We start from the raw sequence: 6,642 nt of genomic DNA on the forward strand, positions 1-6,642 counted from the left end.
ACGTTTAAGCATAGCACAATGTATAAACTTAGCTAGATTTATTATAATTCTCTGATTATTGGAAGAGAAAACTTGGTAGAATTGTTGCATATTTGGCCAACTATTTTATATTTTGGGCAAATGGTGCATCCTTAAACTTAAATCACGATACATTGAACGTATTAATACAACATGGTATTCATTTTCAATAACTATCATATTACAAAATGTACAATCAAACTGTCATTGAATCACAGATCTGACATCCCAAGCCTATTCAACAAACATTTTACACTGTAAAGCCGGTTGTAAAGGGACATTCCTGAGTTTTCTGCATTGTAAGATGTATCCGACTAATAAAATATTTCTACGATTAAACTTACATATTAAATATATTTTCTTGTTTAGAATATCCGTGTCTGTATATTCAATGTGTGTTTGGTCGTCTTAATATTTGTAAGAAGCCCAAACTGGATTTAGTCTTCAAATAATATATTTTTGGAAATAAAATGAAATTTAACCTCTAACAAATATTAGAACAATCAGAAGCGCGTTTAAAATATAGTCACTAATATTTTATGCAGAAAAATATATTTGATATTTAATTACAATCTTTTAAAAAAATCTCTGTTAGTCAATAACATCTTAAATATTGCAGCAAACTCAGGAATGTCCCTTTAAACCATGTTATACGATATGTTCACATCGGCATCTTTTCTTAAAACACCATACACTAGGTACATAATAGAGTTTTTATTTGAAATTATTTTCAGCCAATTTTTAATTATCCTGTCTTGCCTTTTCACATTCATTTGTGAATGTCCCAGTTCGCCATATACAGCAGCATTACAAGTTGCCTTTTTAAGTGATAAAATGTATTTTAAATATTTCAAATGAACACGTTCAGTACCAGGAGATTTTTGAAATCCACACACTCCAGATGCATACAATAGTACAGCGCCAACATAATCAAATAGTAAGTTCTTATCAGGGATATCAATATTAATGTTTTCAAAAATGTTAAACAAACAATACAGATATCTAAAACCACGTTCATCTATATTCTATTGCATCACAGTGTTATGAAAATCGACTCCCACATAACAACATATTGAAATTGTTGAGTTTTACTCCGTTATATCATGTGAGCGCTTTACCACTGGGCTCTGTCTCTGTCTCCCGCTGAATTATTAGAGATAAAACGTTTATAGCTTTTTCAAAGGATAATTCAGTAAATACCTAATTATTAGAAAATCTATAATTGTTGATTATATCTCATAAAAGCTAGACTTTGTGTCTGTAAGGGTACATATAAAAAGTACGTTATTAAAGGACTACGATGAATTGAGGGTGATCTAACATTTACTATTTCAGAATTTCCTGATTGAGTATGAACGAAAACTTGTTGACCTACAAACATCAAGTAGCAAACTGTTAGACCTGTATCACAGAATTCTGGTAAGTGTGTTTGTGTGTGTGGCTGTATGTGTGTGGTGTGTGTGTGTGTGTGTGTGTGTGTCTCTCTCTCTCTCTGTGTGTGTGTCTCTCTCTCTCCCTCTCTCTCTCTCTCTCTCTCTCCTCTCTCTCTCTCTGTGTGTGTATGTGTGTGTGTGTCAGTGTGAGGTTTTGAGTTTGTATAAATGTGTGTTTATATATCTTTTATGTGTATGTCTATGTAGGAATTATTAGTATTGTTGCATCTCTGTCTATCTATATATCTGTCTATCCATCTTTCTTTCTATATACCTATTCATCCATCAATCAATCTCCCCATCCATCCACCCACCCACTCATCCGTCCATCTATCCATTCATTCATCCATCTATCCATCCATTAATCGATCCGCTCATCCATCCACCCACTCATCCATCCATCAATCCACTCACCCATATTCCTATCCACTCATCCATCCATCAATCCACTCATGTATACATCCACCCACTCATCCATCCACCCACCCACCCACTCATCCATCCGTCCATCCACCCACTCATCCATCCATCAATCCACTCATCCATATATTCACCCACTCATCCATCCATCCATCAACTCTCCCATACACCTATCCACTCATCCATCCATCAATCCACTCATGCATACATCCACCCACTCATCCATCCACTCACTCATCCATCCATCCACCCATCCACCCACTCGTCCATCCACCAACTCATCCATCCGTCAATCCATCCACTCATCCATCCATCCATCCACCCACTTATCATCCATCCATCCATCCATCAATCCATCCACTCATCCATCCATCCACCCACTCATCATCCATCCATCCATCCACTCATCCATCCACCCACTCATTCATCCACCCACCCACTCATTCATCCATCAGTCCACTCATCATCCATCCATCCATCAATCCACCCACTCATCCATCCACCCACTCATTCATCCACCCACCCACTCATCCATCCATCAGTACACTCATCATCCATCCATCGATATATCCACCCACTCATCCATCCATCCATCAACTCACCCATACACCTATCCACTCATCCATCCATCCATCCACTCATGTATACATCCACCCACTCATCCATCCACCCACGCATCCATCCATCCACCCACCCACTCATCCATCCATCCACCCACCCACTCATCCATCCACCAACTCATCCATCCATCAATCCATCCACTCATCCACCCACCCACTCATCATCCATCCATCCATCCATCAATCCATCCATCCATCAATCCACTCATCCATAGATCCACCTATGCATCCATCTATTCATTCGCTCACTCATCCATCCATCAATTCACTCATCTATACATCCACTCATCCATCTATCCATTCATCCACTCACTCATCCATCCACTCATCCATCTATTCATCCATTCGTCCATACATCCACTCATCCATCCATCCCCTCATCCATCCATCCATCCATTTATCTATACATCCACCCACTCGTCCATCCATCCATGCATCCAGACATCCATACATCCACCCATCATCCATCCATCCATCCATCCATACACCACCCACTCATCAATCCATCCACCCACCCATCCACAAGTCCATCCATCTATCCATCCCTAGTATTGTTATTATTATTATTATTATTATTATTATAGGTATTGTTTGGAGAATCTCCCCAGACGTCCTCCGATGTTTTCTTCTCGAGTATCAGCTTCTTCATAGACAAGTTCCAAACAGTGCGTGACAAGCACTCTTGAACTGAAAACACAATGAACAGGGCTTGAACAATCTGGTTAAAATCCATGAACTGTGGGATACATGGTCCTGCTGAACATGGGGTTTGTTAAATAGTTAACATTTAACATGTCATAATATGACATTGCGCCACGTAACTGAAATATATATTTTTATAAACTGGTGGAACAATTGAAAACTACAGAGGATTTAAAATACTGGCGAGGGTGATGTTTTTTTTCTTTTTTCAAATTTTATTTTATTATTATTATTATTATTTTAATTTTCTGTGTTTTCTGTTTTTCTGTGTTGAAGTCCTGATTGTAAATGAACGTCCATTAACAACAACAACAACAAAAATGTTGATGGATCGATCTGACTAAATAGACGTGTTTTTTTCCTATTCCAACCAACATTCTATGAGAAAACACAATGTGGCTATTCGCGGAGGAGTGTTTACTTGACGAAAACACAGCATATAAATTAATGAGGTAATCAAAGTGATTGGATCGTGGGCAGCAGCTGGTTTCTCATCCAACACTCATCGTCAGCCATTTATCAAGTGCACGGTGTTCAACACTCGGTGACCTGCTGGCTAAATACTACATCGATGTGACATTTAAAAAAAAAAATATTACATTTCATTTCTATTTTTACTCCTGTTCTCACAAAGCCGCCTACGTAAGGCTGGTGACTGTTGTAGTGAAACTAACAACTTGTATCAGATTCGCTGTGCAAAATAAAATATTTAAAATATTTCAAAAAGAGAACGGTAAAATTGTCATTCATTTCGGTTGCGGGTTTATAAAATATAAATGTACATGATCACAATATCTTAGCATGAAAATAACATATATGAAGAAACGTACTGGATGAAATTTTAAAAAGTATGTATGTATGTATGCATATATGTATATATGTATAACATTTGTGTGTATTGGTGTATGAATATCCCTGTTATGCCTGGCTTAACTAGTACATACATACATATAAAAACACTAGCAGAGCGGATAACATCCTTTTTTTCTCTTACAAATTACCTCTCGTACCACATCTGTGTATGTATATATCTCTGTGTGCGTGTTTATATGTAGATATATATTATACATGTATGCAATTACCTACGTGTACGTATGCATGTATACATGTATGGACTTACTTATGCACATGCATGGACATACTTATGTATGTACTGATGTGTGTATTGGTGTATGGCTTTTTTCCCCAATATAACCCCGGCTCCCTTAAAGGGACATTTCTGAGTTTGCTGTAATGTTTAAGGTGTTATCGACTAACAGAGACTTTTTAACGATTGTAATTACATATCAAATATATTTTTCTGCATAAAATATTAGTGGCTGTATATTAAACGTGTTTCTGATCGTTCTAATATTTGTACTAGGTTAAATTTTATCTTATTTCATAAAATATTTTTTTTGTACGTACGAAATTATTTGAAGACAAAGTCCAGTTTAGGCTTCTTACAAATATTAAGACGACCAGAAACACATTGAATACACAGACACTGATATTCTAAACAAGAAAACATATTTAATATGTAAGTTTAATGGTAGAAATATTTTATTAGTCGCAAACACCTTACAATGCAGAAAACTCAGAAATGTCCCTTTAAGCACTTCGTGCCTCACCAAAAGCCTAAACGACCCCCGCTCTCCTGGCTACGGGCCTGTATATATATGTATATGTATATGAATGTGTCTGTGTGTGTGTGTGTGTGTGTGTGTGTGTGTGTGTGTGTGTGTGTGTGTGTGTGTGTGTGTGCTTGCGTGTGTGCTTGCGTAAGTGAATGTCTAGTCTATGCACGAGCGATCCTGTTTCTGTGTGATGGGAGAACATGGCGTGACAAACCAGAGTTGCAGATCTCCATTCATCTTTGTTGTATTAAAAATGTATATGTGCTACGTGTCACTCAGTATATTTGGAATGCACTGACCGACGTGGTTCCAGACATCATACCGCCATACCAGACATGGAGGCTATGTAAACCATACGAACCGACCAGTCCTACATAACAGGGACTGGAAAAAACATGCCCCCAGGGAAAAATAACCCAGAAAACAAACAGACGATCAAATAAGTAAACAAGCAAAACAAAGAAACAACAACCTACCCACCCTAAAAATTCTCAACAAAATCAAACCAAAAACAACAGCAAAAAAAAACCCAACAAGAAAGGAATGAACAAAACCCTAAAATAAAACCCACATACACACAAACAAACAGAAAAACACACAAAAACCCCACATACACACAGACAAACAGAAAAACACACAAAAAATCCACATACACACAAACAAACAGAAAAACACACAAAAAACCCACATACACACAAACAAACAGAAAAACCCACAAAAAACCCACATACACACAAACAAACAGAAAAATACCAAAAAAAACCCCACGGAAATAAAACGAAAAACGTCCACAAATAAGACACAAAAACCTATTTTAAAAATCATTAAGAGAAAACAGCAAATAAAACTATACAAAACAAAAGAAAGAAAACCCCATAAACCCCCCCCCCCACAGTCCCCCCAAAAAACCCATATACACACAAACAAAAAAACACACAAATAAAACGAAAAACGTCCACACAAAACAAGACACAAAAACTATTTAAAAATCATTAAGAGAAAACAGTAAATGAAACTAAACAAAACAAAAACAAAAAGAAAACAAAAACATAACAAACATCACCCTCCACACACCCCTTGTCTCCCCCAACCCCCCCCCCCCAAAAAAAAAAAACCCCACACAAAACCCAAGACAACCCATGTCTACTCATTTCATTTCAATTTAGTTTCGTGATTATATCCAATTAAGGATCAAACACGCTGTCCTGGGCACACACCTCAACTATGTGGGCTGTCTGTCCAGGACACACCTCAGCTATCTGGGTTGTCTGTTCAGGACAGTGGGTTAGTTGTTAGTGGTTACTGAGAGAGAAGAGGGTGTGGCGGTCTTACACACACCCATTGAGTCGTTAAAACTCGATCTGGTTGATAACCAGTACCGGGATGCGAACCCAGTACCTACCAACCTTATATGCCCAGTGGCTTAACCACGACACCACGAGGCCGGTCCATGTGTACTAAATACTACGTCAGATTTGCCCATCATCATTTACCACAGCCTAGAGACCTTTTGCTGGCGGAAATACACGTTCTTCCTTCATAGATTCAGTTTCCTCTTCTCTTTTTTTTGTTAAACATTTCGAGATTTCCATTATTCAATGTACCGTTTTTGTTTTTGTTTAATGCATTACCCATTACATCAAGGATTGACATGCGCAATCCTGACCAGGCATATAACAGAATCTGCGATGCAGTTCTATAATAAGACATTACATGTATGATCTTAGCAGACGGTGATTTGTTTTTCAGTTCACCAAGCTTCGCTATTAAAGTGTATGAAACAGCCATTAAGAAAATCGTTCAAATAATTAGTTCTTAGAATATTCTTTCTCT

At 37.5% G+C, this 6,642-nt stretch overlaps 1 protein-coding gene across 1 annotated transcript in view; it reads left to right on the forward strand.

Annotated features, from left to right (window-relative positions):
• The window catches only part of LOC121388553, a 35,139-nt gene extending 31,218 nt beyond the window's left edge, over positions 1 to 3,921 (forward strand). Inside the window, exons 16-17 of the mRNA XM_041519933.1 lie at positions 1,354 to 1,437; positions 3,076 to 3,921. The gene's annotated coding sequence lies outside the window, so the exon portion shown is untranslated. The remainder of the gene's footprint in view (positions 1 to 1,353; positions 1,438 to 3,075) is intronic.
• The last annotated feature ends 2,721 nt before the right edge of the window (positions 3,922 to 6,642 follow it).

This window comes from Gigantopelta aegis, chromosome 14 (assembly GCF_016097555.1).
Source record: "Gigantopelta aegis isolate Gae_Host chromosome 14, Gae_host_genome, whole genome shotgun sequence".
Classification (NCBI taxonomy): Eukaryota; Metazoa; Mollusca; class Gastropoda; order Neomphalida; family Peltospiridae; genus Gigantopelta; species Gigantopelta aegis.